This window comes from Muscardinus avellanarius (assembly GCF_963383645.1).
Source record: "Muscardinus avellanarius genome assembly, chromosome: 11".
NCBI lineage: Eukaryota > Metazoa > Chordata > Mammalia > Rodentia > Gliridae > Muscardinus > Muscardinus avellanarius.
Window position 1 is genome coordinate 44,220,814 of NC_137797.1, and position 19,065 is coordinate 44,239,878.

The window sequence follows — 19,065 nt, forward strand, 5'->3', positions numbered from 1 at the left end:
ATAAGAGCAAAGCCTTGTGCTCCCCTCTCTCCATTCCCTGAGCTCTGCACATCTGCCACCTAATGTGGACTGAACCTCTAAATCCTCAAACACTATGAGCAAATAAGTCTTTCCTCTCGCTGTGTGGTCGGTCATTTTATATTACACAGTGAGAATGTTGACCAAGACACTTTATTTTCCCCTGTATTTTATTTCATGGCCCTTGTGTCTTCAAGTCCTTATATGAATATCATTAAAATGTATTTTACAGAGTTCAGATGTGCCACACTTGTCACGGTTTGGAGTAAAGAAAAATGTATAGGCAACGTTTTCTAACGATTTGGTTTTGCTTTGTTTGGGTGCTGGAGATCAAACCCAAGGCCTGGATCATACTAGGCAATCTCTTTACCACTGATCTACATCCCAGACCATAAAGCAGCACTTTTAAAGCAACAATTCTATTGCCTCAAATGCCATTTCTCACATAGCCATAATATGTATGTGGGTGTTTGTGTGTGTTTGTTTTTCTTTTAATAGTCAAACCAAATGTTCCTCCCAGGTTTTTTTGTTTCTGTTTTTTCAGAGACAAAGACAGAGGTTTATTTAGGAAAGTGAGGATATGTATTCAAGGGAGAATGCAGGCCACCTTGAAATGTGAGAGAGAGCAAATGTCTTAGTGGCTTTTTCAGTTTTTCTTTTATAGAATTCGATGAGGGCGTGAGTAGGATCGCACAGCAGAGGTAGAGGTCTTAGACTTTCTCATAATCCTCAGGCTCCCACCTTGATGGGTGGTGGCTGAGTGGCACCTGACCTTTCCCTTGTTTACGGATCCTTTGTTTAGTGAGAATCTCAGGTGGGTAGAGGGGCAATTGTGTTTAAAGTTAGGGCTCACTGAGGCATCTGCCTAAAAACACATTTTATAGGGTGGAGTTAGATTAAGGTTATGGGCCTATCTCAAAGGTCTTTTATTTTTGCTTTTTTTTTTTTTTTGTATTATGGATTGAAGACAGAGGCATTCTACCTCAAAGCTACAGCCCCAGTCCTACTTTTTCTTTTTCTTTATTCTTATTCTTTTTCTTGTGGTACTGGGGATAGAACCCAGGGGCTTTCTACCCCTAGGCTACACTCTCAGACCTACCTACTTTTTTCTATTTTTATTTGGAACCAGGGTCTCACCAAGCTGTTGAGAGCCTCACTATGTAGCTAAGGCTGGCTTGGAACCTGCATGATCCTCCTGTCTCAGCCTTTCAAGTACTGGGATTACATGCGTGCACCACCAAACCTAGCTTTTCTTTTTTCTTTCTTGTGGTACTGGGGGTGGAACACAGATGCTTTTCTACCTTCAGGCTATAATTCCAGACCTATTTTATACTTTATTTGGAAACAAGGTCTCACTAAGTTGCTGAGAGCCTCACTAAGTAGCCGAGGCTGGCTTTGAGCCCATGCAATCCTCCTGTTTCAGCCTCCCAAGTATTGGGATTACAAGTGTGCACCACCACACCTGGCTTATTTTTATTTTTAAAACAGGATCTTGCTAAGTGGATGAGAGTATCCCTATTTGCTTAGGACATCCTCAAACCTATTATCCTCCTGTCTTAGCCTCCCAAGTACTGGGATTATAGGCCTGCAACACCATGTATGGTCTTAGAGTTTTTTAAATGACCAATTGTAAAGTAAATTAAATCACATATATTGTTTTCATAGGCACAAAATGCTGAACTTGAAAGGATAACTAAGACGGGCATGGTGGCGCATGCTTGTAATCCCAATATTCAGGAGGCTGAGACTGGAGGATGGTTGTTCATGGACAGCCTCAGCTACTTAGTGAGGCCCTCTACAACTTAGTGAGACCCTGTTTCAAAATAAAGAATAAAAAATAGGGCAGGGAATATAGCTCAGAAGGTCAAATGCCCCTGGGTTCCATCCCCAGACCTGAAAAATAAAAAAGGATAACTAACTTGATAAAAAATTATAGAAAATGGAAAAAGAACTTCACTGTTTTCATGGAACACACTATTAGCTAACACAAAACACACACATGTTTGTAAACTGCTGTCAAATTAAAGCCAGAAAAGTACTCAAGCCACACAAATCTCTACCCTTTTTAACCCCATGGATCTAGAATTATAGCTCATAATACAACAATGTTGGAAGAACTGGCTGCACATTTACAACCATCATCTATAGTAACAGATACTAGAAGCCTGGAAACAAGCAATGAAAAAGGTGCTCTTCTAAGACATTAGAGCACATTAATAAGCAGAATCAAGGGCATTTCAGAGGTACTTGTTCATGCAAGCATATACACATTCATCCAACTAACCCCAATTTCTTAAATTCCTAGCATATTCCAGACATTGTGTTAGGATTTGGGCCAATAAAATGTTTCTAGTTTTCAGAGCTCATTTTCCCCAGGAAGGCAGATGAAAAATCTATACGCAGATCATTTGAACATATGACTAAAGCAAATACATGACTGCGGTGCATGGGAGGCTACAAGGGATCTGTTGAGAAGAGAGCACCCGAAGGAAGAGTGATGCACAGGAGTTTCCAGTTGTATGTCTGCTTCTGTTTGTGCAGGATGCAAACTGTGTGGCGGGGCAGAGGGAAAAAGAAAGTTGAAAGACATGAAAAGGACGCATATAAAGAAATGAAGCTGAGAATGAACACTGTATGAAACAATAGTTTAGTATTGACATGGGTGAAAATATTGTTCTGGAAGAGGGAAGGGCTTCCAGAGAGAAGGGCAGAAACTTAGGACCAGTGAATCCTCAAAGGAACCAATGAAGAGAATTGCAGCATGTGTCAGTGGAGGCCCAAAGATTTATGAAAGCAAGTAATGCACATGCTAGGAAGAAGACGGCCAGAAAGAGACTCTGGTGCAAAGCAAGGAATGGACCTTTTAAGGAGAATGTGGTCATCTTAAGAGAGAAACCTTTGGGATAAGCCAAAAAATACTCATTCCAGGGAGAATATGATCCATCTCAAGAGAGACAGATGTATCTTCAGGGTTCCTGGCTCTCCTTTTAAAGGAAATATGAAGAATGAATATTGTAAGATATGTGAATTTTGCATCTCTCTGGTTATCTCATACTGGTTTATGATTATCTGGTCATTTTTCAGAATTCTGAGGCAGAAATAGTCTTCATTATCTGACCAATAGGTAGTACTAAGAGGTCCCCTAAATTATAGGTGTTTTTCAGGCTACCATATGTCTCTTGTTTAATCTCTTTGTTGTTAGAGTAATTAACAGTGTACACGGTAATTATCCTAAACAAGAAAATTTCCAGTAACTTTAAGAATGTGAAGATTTCCAGTAACTTTAAGAGAAATTTTAGTTATTTTTAGAAATTTGGGGATAAAAAACCTGGGAAAGAAAACGGGCTTTGGGAGTGAAAATATGAGGAACTTTAGCACAAGGCTTTCATATTAAAGTTGTGTTTTGCTTGCCCATTATGTCTCCTTTATATTCTTTTCTTTAATATATTCTCTCCTACCTCATCTTGCCACCAGACTTTGATCCCTTTAGACCTTAAGGGTTGATGAAGGACAAAATAGCTACTTCAAGCTGGCAAAGGATAATGACCCTGCTTAGTTAGGGATAAAAAAACCATCTCTTAACTGATCTAAAAAAGGGACCAGAACTAGTTCTAGTTATCAAGATGGCCTGGGATATTTGCACGACTATCCTCTTAACATGTAATTTGTATAATCTGGGAGATAAAAATTTTATTAAGAGATTAGGAAGGCAAGGGCCAAACAAAAGGAATAGGAGCTTAGGAACTAGAGTCCTAATAGTGGTAACAGCCAGGTAAGATTAGGCATGTAACTCATTACTAGTATCAAAATTATTATATATCAAGAGTAGCTCCCATGAGTGTGACTAGAAAGGAAAAAAGGGAAAGGATCAGGGTTGCCAAGAGAAAGCAGATCCTTAGCCAAGGGACTTGTTCCCGATGGAATAAAATAATTCCCCATAGCCAAACAGGAGACACATAGAATGGAAAGGACCAATATTTCTGGGGTATAGTATACAGGAAGATTTAGCTTAAAGTTTTTTTTTTGTTTTTTTTTTTTGTTTTTTTTTAAGATAACTTGTAGACCCTACCATAGCCTATACAAAAAGGATTCCTTTTGTGGTGGCATGTAATACTAGACCTGAAATAGCTCAATAAAGACAGGTTTAATGTTGTAGTATCTTATAAGGACTCAATTGAAGAGAAATTTAGGGTGTTAGTGTCAAATTTCATGTGTCTTATAAGCCCCCAAATAAGTACCATAGAGGTTATAAAGAAGAATTTAAGAGGGGGTCAAAGTTAGAAGATACCTAATTGACTTCCGGGAAGATGGCGACCGAGAAAAGCGGGGCTTAAGAGCCCCGCTAACAACCAATCTCCATTACCACAAAATCAGTGCCTTTCATAGCCAGAAAACACCATCACCAGAGAAACAAAAAAATCACCAGGCTCCAGAGAGAAAGCAGACTGAGAACAGAGCTCAGAGCCACAGAGGAGATAACTGGCCTCACCCCCGAGGACGCGGCAGCAGCGCCATACTGCTGGCGGCAGCGGCAAATTCAGACGGCTACAGCAAGCCAAGGTGAGCCGCTGTGGAACAGCCAGGCGGGATTTCTCGCCACAGGTAAAATCTAAAGCTCCCAGTGGCTGAGCTCAGCACACGCCGCAGGGATTCAGAGTGGAAATCAAAACCAAGAAGAAATACACCAGCCTCACGGCCGAAGGCGTGGCAGTGGCGCCATATTGCCACCGGCAGCAGCAGCAGAGAATTCACCGAATCCAGTACAGCTACATCTGCGTACTCAAGAACAGTGAGTCAAATTGCGGGCCACGAGGAGAAATCCCAGTACTGTACTCCCTGGGACTTGACCCAGTGGGGGAGGGGCAATGGCAGAGATATCACACCATAGGAGAACGTGCAACCTGGCACCCCCCACAGTCTAAAGCAGCCTCTATTGACTCTCTGGGTCGGAGACTCTGTGATACAACCCAGTAAAGGAGTAGTGGGGTCTGAGATACTACTGATTCGAGATCCAGAACACCTTAAGTGAAGTCATGGTGACCCAAGGGAAGAACCCAGAGAAGGCACAAACTTCCGAAATCATGGGAAAGAGGAATAATACTGGAGCAATGAATGCCCACAACCCCACAACATCAGAACCCGATAAAACTGAAAATCAGAGATTTCTAGAAGATCAAATCAGGAAAATAACTGTAGAAATAAGAGAGGTGCTTCGAAAAGAACTCAGAGAGAGCCAGAAAGAGATAAAGGATGCAATTAATGAAGTAAAGGCCTCAATTCAAAGCACAAACAACCGATTAGAACACATGGAGAACAGAATCTCGCTCTTAGAAGATGATCATTCCAAAAATGAACGCATAGTTTATAATCTAGGAAAAAATATCCAACAGCAGGAATCTGACATTGAAGAAATATGGGCCCATTTTAAGAGAGCTAACCTAAGAATAATTGGAATAGAGGAGGGAAAAGAAAGTGAAACCAAAGGGATCAACAATCTCTTCAAGGAAGTAATAGCAGAAAAGTTTCCAAACATAGAGCAAGAGGTTGACACACAGGTCCAGGAAAATTATAGAACTCCCTTTAGACAGGATCAGAGAAGAGGATCCCCACGCCACATAATTGTCAAAATGACCAGTGTGGAAGCCAAGCAGAGAATCTTAAAGGCAACAAAAACAAAGGGCCAAGTGACATTCAGAGGCAAACCAATTAGAATCACTCCAGACTTCCCAAACCAAGTCATGAGAGCCAGAAGGGCTTGGAGTAACATATTCCAAACTCTGAAAGAAAACAACTTCCAGCCAAAAATTTCCTACCCAGCAAAACTTTCTATCAAATTAGATGGAGAAATAAGAAGCTTCCATGACAAACAGAAACTGAAGGAATTTTTGTCTTCAAAACCAGCACTAGAGAAAATACTCAAAGAGATTAACTACAAAGAAGAAATAGGTAACACACACCAGAACCAGAGAAACAAGAGTTTCCATCCAACAGTCAACTAAGATTGGTTATCTGTGGAGATTCATTATTTATGTTAGTCTTTTACCTATCTCTAAATGGTATTGTTTGCCTTTATTGTTGTTAATTTTTAGGATTTCTAGTTGGAATATTAATATACCTTCAGATATAGCATTTGGAAATATTTTATCCCATTCCATTAGTAACTGTTAACTCTGTTTACATTGTCTTTGGATATACAATATTTTTTTTTATTTTTTAGGGAGTTTGTATACTCTTCTGTTGCCTGTGCCATTGAAATCATATCCAAGAAATCACTGCCAATTTCAGTGTTGTGAGGTTTTATGACCCAGATTTTCTCCTAAAAGTTTATAGTCTTAAGATTTATATTTAGGTCTTTTATCTATTTTGAGTTAATATTTGTATATGGGATTAGGTAAGGGTCCAACTTTATTCTTTTCCATGTAATTATTATGTTTCAACAATATTTAGTTAAAGTTAATACTTTATTTATTTCTACCACCAAATGTTCGTGGAAACCTTGTCAAAAATAACTTGACAATATAAGGAAGAATTTAGCTCTAGGCTTTTATTTAACTCTAATGGTTTATATATCTGCCTTTAGAATAGTACTACACTGTTTCAATTATTGTAGCTTTATATGGTTTGAAATCAGAAAATATATATCTTCTAGCTTTGTTCTTTTTCAAGATCGTTTTGGGTATCTAGAGTCCATATTCCATATTAGGATAGAGTTTTTTTCTGAAAAATAAATATATAAATATATGATAGTTTCACCTAAAAAAATAGAAAAAAATATTCTCTGGTAAGAAAGTAAAAAGAAATATTGAAATGTTATCTTTAAGTCATCAAAAGCTTGGTATCAGACAAATGAAACTGTTATGTGAGATTATCATTTTTAATTTTGGATAAATTGCTATAATACTAGATGTCAACCACTAAGCCAAGCATGGGAGGGAGGGATGGGGAGAGAATGGGGTGGGGATCGGGTGGGGGCTGACTGGGCGATGTGTGCATGTATGTCTACAAAAGTTTGTATCCCACTATGATGTATGAATACAGTGTACCAATAAAAAATAAATAAATAAATAAATAAAATCAAAAAAATAAAAGAAGATACCTAATTAAATAAATAATGTGTGGGAGGAGTTCTATTTATTTTGTGTTGGATATTGAATCCAGGGTTATTCTACCTCCAAGATATACCCCAGGCATCCCCTCAACCTTTTAATTTTTAAACAGGGTCTTGCCAAGCTCCTGAAGCTGGCCTCAAACTTGCAATCCTAAGCCTTCCAAGTACCAAGGGTTACAGGTATGTACCCTTTTAAAATAGAGCCAGGAGTGTGGCTCTTTTCTTTATAGTTCCCCAAATAGTATATTCATCTATGGTTATACTTCTCTGTTGGGTGTCCAAGACTAAGTAGTTGCTCCTATGTTAAGCCAACATATATTTTTATTTATTTATTTTGATTAAAGTCAGTTAGGGGTTACTCCTAGGGCCTCTGTGAGGAACTTCTGGCTCCTTTACCAGCTTTCTCTCTACCACTTGTGCCATTTGCCAGAACGAATCAGTGTTTTGCTTCCTTCGAAGCACTGGGGATATTTTCCCTTTTAGTGGTCCTCCTATTTTCAGAATATGCACTGGTGGCTCCTAATCTCTGGATCCTCAAAATCCCCTTGGATGGGGAGGTCAGTCAGTTGACTTACCAGATTAGCAGGGGCCCTTAGAGGAGTCTCATCATTCCCTGGATCTTACTTGACTTTGGAGGGCAAGGACCAAAATACTGGCTTTTTTTCCCCCTTTTATTTTCTGATTACTTTCCAACTCTGACTTGTTGAATACCCAGAAGGTCAGTTCTATCATTCTTTTAATAAATCAGTGTCAGTAACATGGCCTATCTGTTCTGCAGGTAATGGCTATTATTTCAAAATACTGTTTATCTTGTTGTTACAAGGGTACTTCTATAAATGCTAACAGGCAACAGAATAAGGTTTTATAAAAAAAAATGCATAGTAAACTTATTAAAATTGAAACAAATACATTTTGTATATTAGTTTTTAAAATATCACAAATTCTCATTTAGAAGTGGATTTTTACAGATATATCTATTTGGTGGTACTGGGGTTGCTGGAAACCCTTCTACCTCTGGACTACACTCCCAGACCTATTTTTATATTTTTATTTGGAAACAGGGTCTCTTGAGCCAGCAAGGCTGGCTTCCAACCTGCATGATCTGCCTCCCAACCACGGGGATTACAAACCTGTACCACCACGCCCAGCTACAGATATTTTTAAGCTATAAATATATCATCTTTTAATTAGAGTGGTATGGTTTGAAAGCCAAGTGTTTGGGTATATTTAATTACCTTTGGTTAAAGATCATAGTCATAATATAATTAGAAACACAAATATATACCTGAAACAAAGCCTGGCATTGTGGTGCACGCTTGTAATCCCCGTGCTTGGGAGGCTGAGACAGGATGATCAAGCAGGTTCAAAGCCAGCCTCAGCTATTTAGTGAGGCTCTCAGCAACTTAGCGAGACCCTGTTTCCAAACGAAATATAAAATAGGTCTGGGAGTGCAGCCCGGAGGTAGAAGGGCCTGGGTTCCATCCCCCAGTGCCACCAAAATAAATAAATAAATAAATAAATAAATAAACAAACAAACAAACCTGAAAAGAGCTACCATTACTAATATTTTAGTTTGAAGAATACCAGCTTAGTGCTTGTTTTTTGTTTTTGTTTTTTATTTTGTTCGTTGTTTTCAGATGTTTTTGGGGGGAATTTTATTTTTGGTGCTGAGGCATTTTACCTCCAAATTACATCCTGCCCTTTTCTTTGTTTTAAAGTTTCTATTTTAATATATTTACTTAGGACACAGAAATATACCTAATATGCAAAATCCAGTAATAATTACTGCAATAGGTATAAAATTCTTATATGTTAGTTTTTTGTTTTTTTTATTTTTACTTATTTATTTTGTGGTACTAGAGATGGAACCCAGAGGCATTCTACCTCCAAGCTGCACCTCCAGCCCTATTTTTTATTCTTTATTTTGAAACTGGCTCTCACTGAGTTGCAAAGGGCCTCACTGAGTAGCAGAGGCTGTCCACAAACTGTGATCCTCCAGTCTCAGCCTCCCGAATGCTGGGATTACAAGCATGTGCCACCATGCCTGGCAAATTAGTTTTTTTATTTTTAAATCATCCAATTTATATCTGAATTTCAAAAAGAGACAAAATAAGTTTATTTTAATGAATTGTAGCAGGTTACCTCTGGAAAAAATTAAATGGAAGGAAAAAGCAGTAAACTTTTCCAGAATAAGAGAAATGTTCTTTATCTTAAGTTACTAGCCACATGGGTATGTATTTGTCCAAACTCTGAATTAAATACTTGAAATAGATGCATTTCATTGTCCATAATTCTACCTAAATAAAAATATTAGAAGCTTAAGCCAGGTATGGTGGCACATGCTTTTAATCCTAGTACTTGGGAGGCTGAGACAGGAGGATCACAGGATCAAAGACAGCCTCGGCAATTTAGGGAGTCTGTCAGCAACTTTGTGAGACCCTGTTTCCAAATAATAAAATAAAAAGGGCTGAGGGATGTAGTTCAGAGGTAGAATGTCCCTGGGTTACATCTCTAGTAACGCGCGCACGTGCGTGCGCGCGCACACACACACACACACACACACACACACACTTAGAAGTTTAAAACAAGAAATGGTCCTTGAAGTTGCACAGATCTGAGTTTGAGCCTGTTTTCAAAAATATTTTATAAGCTACAAAACCTTGAGCAATAAAGTTCTAGGTTATTGTTTACTTTTGAAGCAAAATTAAGAATCTAAAGCTAAATAACTATAATTCTATGTATTCTGATAGCATTGAAAGAAATAAAGTAGCGTTAGTCCTCTTATAAGTTTAGGACACTGCAATAACAGAAATGACCAAATTTCTTATTACCTGATCTACAAGTATATTGCATATATACAATAATATATTTTATCAAACAGTTGTAAACCACGTTTAAATGGCAAGAATTTTTTGCCCAAATGGTATTGGAAAGCAGGAATTTTTAATGTTTCATTTATCATTTTATGTGTTTAAGGCTCAGATACATCTATATAAAATAGCACTTAATGACCATCTCATATATACTAGACCTATATACATTTATCTTAATATACTTTTATATAATATTTAGACAAAATTCAAAAACAAAGCATATTTAGTCCTCTGATATAATACTATTCTTCTCTTAAACATAGTGAGTTAAACATATGAGAGTAACTCAAAATAATAGTTGTTAATTTAATGAATTATGTAGTAGCCATTTAAAAGGCTATAACAAAACATTTGAATCAGTCTGGACTTTGCTGGGACTTAGTTTTTTTGTTGTTGTTTTAGTTATTTAGTTTAGTTATAACAAGAGATTATCATTATTTTTTACTAGAAAATGTTAAGAAAACATTTTTGTCACTTTTTAAATTTTATGTTTGTTGGTTTGGAAATAATGGCTTTTGTAACAAGGACTTTATAAAAATATAAGTAACTTCCTCAAAGGGCTGGTAAGTAGAATCACCATATCCCTCTTGGGGATCTTCCCAAAGGAAATGAAGCCAGAATATTATAGGAATACATGCATAGCAGCACAATTCACAATAATCAAATTATAGAATCAGGCTGTGTGTTAACAGATGAAGGGAAACTATGGCATATACACACAATGAATTTTACTCAGTCATAAAGAACAAAATCATGTCATTTGCAGGAAAATGGATGGAACTTGAGAATATTATGCCAAGCAAGATTAGTGAGTCCCAGAAAGTGAAGGGCCATATGTTTATCTGCACTCATGTGGAAGCTAGAGAGAAATTGAGAAACAAAAGCAACTTCATACAAATCAAAGGAGACACTAAAGTAGTGGAAGGGTATCTCCTTTGATTTATATGAAGTAGCCCAGTTGGAAGCCTCCTTAGCTGCTGCCAAAAAACAGTTAGCAGATGAAACTTTACTTAAAGTGGACTTGGAGAATCGTTGTCAGAGTCTGAGGACTTGGGGTTTCATAAAAGCATGTATGAAGAAGAGATTAACGAGACGTGAAGGAAGTGCGAAAGACACTTGGTAGAGGTGGACTCTGGGCATCAGAGTGAGCATGAGTACAAACTGGCTCAAGCCCTTCCTGACATGCGAGAGCAGCACGATGCCCAAGTGAAGCTGTACAAGGAAGAGCTTGAGCAGACCTACGACGCCAAGCTTAAGAATGCCAGACTGTCCTCAGAGATGAAGACTTCTACTGTCAACAGAACTGATGGAAAGTCGAATGAGAATCAAGAGTCTTTCATCTCAGCTTTCTAATCTACAGAAAGAGTCTAGAGCATGTTTGGAAAGGACTTGCTTGCTGAAGAAAAAGACAATTCTCAGTGCATGCTGTCTGACAAAGAGATAGAGATGGCAGAAATAAGGGATCAGATGTAGCAACAGCTGAACGATTATGAGCAACTTCTTGATGTAAAGCGAGCCCTGGACATGGAAATCAGAGCTTAGGAAACTCCTAGAAGGCGAAGAAGAGAGGTTGAAACTCTTATCAAGCCCCTTCCTCCCGTGTGACGGTGTCCTGAGCATCCTTGGGTCGCAGTGTGTGCACAGCTAGGGGAAAGCAAAAGAGAGTTGATGTTGCCGGGCGTGGTGGTGCACACTTGGAATCCCCGTGCTTGGGAGGCGGAGACAGGAGGATCGTTCTGGTTTGGAGCCAGCCTTGCTGGCTTAAGAGACCCTGTTTCCAAATAAAAAAATATAAAATAGGTCTGGGAGTGTAGCCTGGAGGTAGAAGAGCTTCCAGGAATCCCAGTACCACCAGAGAGAGAAGAGAGAAAGAGAGAAAGAGAGAAAGAGAGAGAGAGAAAGAGAGAGAGAGAGAGAGAGAGAGAGAGAGAGGAAGAAGAAGAAGAAGAAGAAGAAGAAGAAGAAGAAGAAGAAGAAGAAGAAGAAGAAGAAGAAGAAGAAGAAGAAGAGAGAAAGAGAAGAGAGAGGGGGAGGAGGAGAGGGGAGGGGGAGAGGGAGGGGGAGAGGGAGGGGGAGGGAAGAGGGAGGGAGGGGGAGAGAGAGGGAGGGAGGGAGAGGAGAGTCGATGTTGAAGAGTCTGAGGCTAGCAGTAATGTTAATATCCCTCATTCTGCTTCAGCCACTGGGAAAGTGTGCATGGAAGAGAGAGATGTTGATGGGAAGTTTATTCACTTAAAGAATACTTCTGAGCAGGATCAACCAATGGGAAGCTGGGAGATGATCAGAAAAATTGGAGACACATCAGTCAGTTATAATATACCTCAAGATATGTGCTGAAGGCAAGCCAGACTGTTACAATTTGGGCCACAAATGCTGGTGTCACAGCCAGTTCTCCCACTGACCTCATCTGGAAGAACCAGAACTCTTGGGGCACTGGCGAAGATGTGAAGGTTATATTGAAAAATTCTCAGAGAGAGGAGGTTGCATAGAGAAGTACAGTCTTTAAAACAACCATACCTGAAGAGGAAGAAGAGGAGAACCAGCTGGAGTGGTTGTTGAGGGAGAACTTTTCCACCAGCAGGGAACCCCACAAGCATCCAACAGAAGCTGTGCAATTATGTGAACTTCCCGAATCAGCCATCTTCCTCAAGAAAAGCATGTGTGCCATACAGCACAGAGCCTTCTCAGAAGCACAGAATATTTTTATATTTCCTTTATGTGAATTTTTAAGCTGTGAATCTGATGGCCTTAATTTCCTTTTGACACTGAAAGTTTTGTAAAAGATATCATATTCATACACTGTGTTGCAAGATGTGAATTGTTGACTTTGAATTGACTGTACTGTTGGAAAAGGTCCCTCAACATTTTGGCTTTTTTTTTTTTTTCGTATGTGCATATGTGGTTTTGTTTCTTTTTTTTTTTTTAAAGTTCTTAGGAGGAAAGGAGGGTAAATAAACCACTGCATGTCTGCATATAATTTGAAGATTGCTCCATCCATATTAGCAATTTGCTCTTGACTATTTTCTGCTATATATAATGGTGCTGTGAGGGAAAGGGAAAGCATTTTTCAATATATTGAATTTTTGTACTGAAGTTTTTGTAATAAGAAATCAAGGTTACAAATTGTTTTTAAATAGATGAGACATTTTGTAAGAAGGCAATATTAACCTAATCATGTGAGCACTCTGGATGAAGGATTCTGCAGGACTCTGTCTTATGGTTACTTCTTACATTCTTAATTCATGAGGGGGTTGGGATGGGGGAAGGTGGAAAGGGCTTCTCTATTAAAACGCATTAGTTGTGTTTTTAAAGATAATGTAACATGCTTAAATTTCTTATGTGATATTAACAAATAGAAAGCTGTTTTAATATTAAAAATAGTGGAAGGGTACTTGGGGAGATAAAGGGGGATACTTGAAGAAAATGTTTCAAATAATGCTATGTTCATATATGAAGCTATCAATACCAATCTCAATCATATGTATGAGCAGGGGGAGGGAGTGGGATGTGATCAAGAGAGAAACAAGTGTGTGTGCATGTATGTTGCTGCCACTCTGGAACTCATTCGGATGGATAATTACAATGCACTGATAAAAGAATACAAGTGATCCATAATCAGACTGCTTTGCTTGTTTCTATACACACTATAGCTGGTTAGATGTTCTAAATCCCAACAGATCACTGAACATACAGCACAAGGTTGTGAAGGAATCTGTAATCTAGTGTAGGTGGCTATGTGCTGGATGGTTCTATTTTCTTAATTGGTTTTACTGATGCATTGTGATTGTGCTGATAGTGAGATTCACAGTCATGCAGTCACACATATGCACAAAATGTCATTCAGTCTATTTTCTTCCCTATACCTACCCTCCCCCCTCCAATATATTATCTTGACAAAACACAAAAATATCTTTCTTAAGCCAGTTTTTTACAAATATTACTAAGAGCAGAAAATCATATTGTTTTCAGTATAGAGAAATCCAATCATTTGATTTTAGGACAAAAAATCATATCATACAAAATTCTTTCTCGTCTAAAAGCATTTACTTTTACTCTTTTTTGTGTTTGTTTTAACCAAAACACCTTCACATATTCATAATGTTTTAATATCTCCTTTTATTTATTGGGTTTTCTTTTGCCTCTACATTTTGAAATAAGCTTTGTCAAATTGTTTTATTTAGATCAAGTACTTATTATTCTTGATAAAATACTTCAGGCTCTTCATAGTTCTTTGTCAAAACAAAGCTTAAAATCATTTATGCATTTTGTTTATGTTAACTCTTGGTAATCTTATATTTAATGAAGATGAGGAAGAAAACAACCTTAAAACTATTTTTTACATAAATATATCATCTTACAGATTTTAAGCCAAGAATACTTGAATTTTTATCAATTAATGTGCTAGTATCCCAACTTATGAACTCAGAAGGTTTTAACATACATATTGATAAATATTTATAGCTATTAATTTACTTTTTTAATACTTATTTTAGATTATCCATTTGAACCATGATATCAGACAACCGTGGTCAATATTTCAAATTACTTTTTTCAAAGAAGAATCCATCTAATAGATTGAGATATAACTCTGATTTGCTAGCAACCTGGACCAAAAAATGTTAATTTGTATGGGGGGGTGGATAGGGGATTGAACCTCCAAGCTAGAGCCCCATCTAGCTTTTTTTTTAAAAACAGTGCTTAAGTTGCTGAGATTCTTGCTACATTGTTTAGCTGTCCTTAAAACTGTGACTTTCCTTTCTCAACCTCCCAAGTACTAGGATTATAGGTATGTACCACCATGCCTAGCTATATATTAAAGACATTTTACTTCTATTTTACCAATAAACAATTTGTTATAAATTTTAGTCATATGAACTAAAAAGTATTTGGATCTATTTTTTTTAATGTGGATCATATTGTAAATGGCATACATTCAAACAGTGCTTGGTGCCTTTCCTCTTCCCCCGCTTCCCCTTTTTCCTCTCCCAACAATGAGTGTCCAGGTTGACCATACTGCATTCACACCTACACAAATATTTGAAAGTAGCTCCTCAGTTAATCAACCTCAGCCTTCTTCCTCTCCTACCTACCCTTCCTTTCTAGCTTTGCTGAGGTTTCCCCTTCATTATCTGGAATCCCTCTGATATCCCTAATACTCCCTAGTTTGGGGATATTAAAGAAAACATCTGTCCCTTCTCTTTCTGTACTTGGCTGATCTCACTTAACACAATGTTCTCCAGGTCTTTCCATCTTCTTGTGAATAACATGATTTTGTTCTTCTTTACTACTGAGTAGAATTCCATTGTATTTCCCATAATTTTGCAATACATTCATATATTGATGGAGACCTAGGTTGGTTCTATATTTTGGCTATTACAAATTGTGTTGCTATGAACATGGGTATGTATATGTTACTTTAGTTCTCCGATTTCAACCAACTCCTTTGGAAAGATACCCAGGAGTGGTATAGTCAGATCATATGGTGGAACCATTCCCAGTTTTCTAAGGAATCTCCACACTGCCATAGTGGCTGAACTAGTTTGCACTCCCACCAACAGTGTAAGAGTTCCTCTTTCTCCACATCCTCTCCAGCATTTGTTGTTATTTGACTTCGTTATGCTTGCCACTCTGATTGGGGTTAGATGGAATCTCAGTGTAGTTTTTTATTTGCATCTCACTGATGGCTAATGATGAACTTCTTTTCATGTATCTATTGCCATTTGTATCTCTTCTTTTGTGCAGTGTCTATTCAATTTAGTTGTCCATTTCTTGAATGGGTTGTTTTGCTAGAGTACAGTCTTTAGAACTCTTTGTATATTCTGGATATTAGCCCTCTATCAGAGTGGTGGCTGGTAAAGATCTTTTCCCATTCTGAAGGTTTTCTCTTTAGGTTCTTGATGGTTTCCTTTGACAAGAAGAAACTTTTTAGTTTGATGCCATCCCACATGTTAATTCTTGCTTTAACTTCCTGTGCTTTGGAGGTCTTGTTGAGAAAGTTACTGCCTGTGCCTATATGTTTTAGTGTTGAGCCTATGCCCTCCTCTAATAACTTCACAATTTCTGGTCTAATTTCTATATCTTTTATCCATATCAAGTTTATTTCTGTGCATGGCGAGAGGTAAGGATTTAGTTACATCTTTCTACAAAAGCCCGTTCTCCAGCACCATTTTTTGAAAAGGCTGTCTTTTCTCCAGCATGTGAGTTTGGCCCCTTTGTCAAAGATCAATTGACTATAAGTGTGTGGGTTTCTTTCTGTATCTTCTATACTGTTCCATTGGTCTGTATGCCTGTTGTTGTGCCAATGCCATGATGTTTTTACTACTATTGCTTTGTAGTATAATTTAAGTCAGGGATTGTAATGCCTCCAGCATGGTTCTTATTGCTGAAAATTGCTTTGGCTATTCTGGGTCTTTTCTTTCTCCATATAAAATTTATGACTGATTTTTCTAGGTTTATGAAGAATGTCATTGGTATTTATAAGAATTGCATTGAATCCGTAGATCATTTTTGAGAGAATGACCATTTTGATGAATTTATTCTGCCTATCCATGAACAAGGAAGATTCTTCCATCTTCCAAAGTCTTCAATTTTTTCTTTAATGTTTTATAGTTTTCATTGTAGAGGTCTTTTACATCTTTGGTTAGGTTTATTCCTAGGTATATTATTGGTTTTGAGGTTATTGTAAATCAAACTTTTTTCTTTATTTCTTTCATTGTGGATTCATTGTTAGCATAAAGAAAAGCAACTGATTTCTTTAGGTTGATTTTGTTATCCTGCAACTTTGCTGAATTGGTTAATCAGTTCCAGTAGTCTTTTGACTGAGTTCTCTGGGTCTTCTAGATAGTCATGTCATCTGAAAACAAGGATAATTTTAATTCCTCTTTTCCTGTTTGAATTCCTTTGATATTCTTCTCTTGTCTTATTGCTGTGGCAAGAGTCTTGAGGACTATATTGAAAAGGAGTGGTGATAGTGGGCATCCTTGACTTGTTCTGAATTTAGAGAAAATTCTTGCAGTTTTTCCCCAATTAATATGATATTGCCTTTGGGTTTATTGTATATTTCCTTAATGATGTTGAAATGCATTCCTTCTATTCCAGTTTTCTGTAGTGTTTTTAGCATGAATGGGTGTTAGATTTTGTCAAATGCTTATTCAGTATCTATTGCTATGATCATGTGGTTTTTGTTTTCAGTTCTATTTATGTGGTGAATAACATGTATTGATTTGCATATGTTGAACCAGCCTTGCTTTTCTGGGATGAAACCAACTTGGTCATGGCATATAATTCTCTTGATATGGTTTTGAATGTGTATAGCTAGTATTTTATTTAGAATTTTTGTATCTATGTTTATCAAAGATATTGGTCTGTAATTTTCTTTTCTTGAGGTATCATTATTTGGTTTTGGTATTAATGTAATACTGGTCTCATAGAAGAAATTTGGGAGAATTCCATCTCTTTTGATATCCCAGAACAAGTTGTATAGTATTGGGATTAGTTCTTCACTGAAGGTTTTATAGAATTCAGCTGGAAACCTATCAGGGCCTGGGCTCTTCTTTGATGGCAGAATTTTTATTGCTGTTTCTATTTCTTTTCTTGCTATTGGTTGTTTTAGGCCTGCTATGTCCTCTTGGTTCAATTTAATTCCTGTGCTTTAACATAATTTCAATTATTTAACGTGCATCCAAAAAATCAGTTCTCTGGCATTGATACTGAATTACCTAGGATCTTGTCATTCATATACGTTAAGGGATTTCTTATGTCATTTGGAAAGAAAAAGGAATAAAAGGCTAGGATACTAAATCTCTTGGAGAACCTTTAGAGCCTCTGAAGGGATCTAACTCATTGTATCTCATATTGTATCCTCAGGGTATTCCATGAACTCCCATCTCAGAAGCAGACTTTCAATCTGCCCCAGTTGACAATCTACCAATGGCCAAGTGTCCCTGCCAGCAAGATGCAGCCAAATCTGAATAAATATCACGGGCTCATTCCTTTTGCAGCATACGCATCCTCATCCCCACTAAGCCACACTAAGGGTGCTCTATCAGCCCCTACTGCATTCTCCAAGCCTTCTCAGGGTCCCCAAGAAAAAGAAAACAACCAAGTTTCTTGGGGGAAAGGATATCCCTGAGATCTCAAGTAATCTAGATGTACTTAAGAACTTAAAATTTAGCTGGGTGTAGTGCCACACGTGTAGTCCCAGTACTTGGGAGGATGAGACAGGAGGATCACAGGTTAGGCCAGCCTTAGCTACTGAGTGAGGCTGTCCACAACTTAATGAAACCCTCTTTCAAAATAAAGAATAAAATATAGTGCTGGGGGTATAAAATATAGCTCAGAGGTAGAATGTCCCTGGGTTCAATTCCAAGTTTCACATACACACAAAAAAACCTTAAAATTTTAAGATAATTATGACACAAAGCAAAACCTCATAGAGAGTTTTAAGATAATTTGAAGACATTCCTGGAGAGTACAAATGTAGGTAGATTTAAATAGACTTGGGTACAGCTGTTTTATACAATGACCAAGAAGTTAAGGCCTTCATGATAAGGTCTCCTAGAAAACCAAATACATCTAAATACATCTCATGTGTGCAAACATTTCTTATGCAATTGCTGCTCCCTGAAGGTGGAGATATTTGTCTTTCAGTTACACAGTACTAGTGGGGTAGGTTTTTAAGTCTTTAAGAGTTCAGAAAGGAGGAAAACACTTTCCTCCATTGGTAATATGTATTGAAGTGATTAATCAAGATTAACATAACTACACCAAATGTGTATTTTGTTATTTTCAAATGCAAAAATATTTAATCTTAAGAAGATAATTCTGTGCTTCTGAACCAACCTGAGGTTGGTCAAGCTGAAGTCAGCCTACTACACCCTTCCTCTCAACTCCAGCTTGGGGAGAAAGGCACAAAAAGTGACTTAAACTCTAAAAATAACAAATGATTTAAGGAAAAGAAAGTCAAAATGTACAGAACCGGGCTGGGCATGATGGCACATGCCTAGAAGCCCAGTACTTGGGAAGATGATACAGGAAGATTGCAGATTCAAGGTTGGCCTCAGAAAC

The 19,065-nt window shown here is 37.6% G+C and overlaps 1 pseudogene across 1 annotated transcript; it reads left to right on the plus strand.

The window, feature by feature from the left end:
• Positions 1 to 10,957: 10,957 nt before the first annotated feature.
• Positions 10,958 to 12,622, plus strand: LOC308270454 (lamin-B1-like; annotated as a pseudogene). The gene is made up of 2 exons: positions 10,958 to 11,663; positions 12,115 to 12,622. The product of its transcript is annotated as a lamin-B1-like (transcript).
• Positions 12,623 to 19,065: the final 6,443 nt, after the last annotated feature.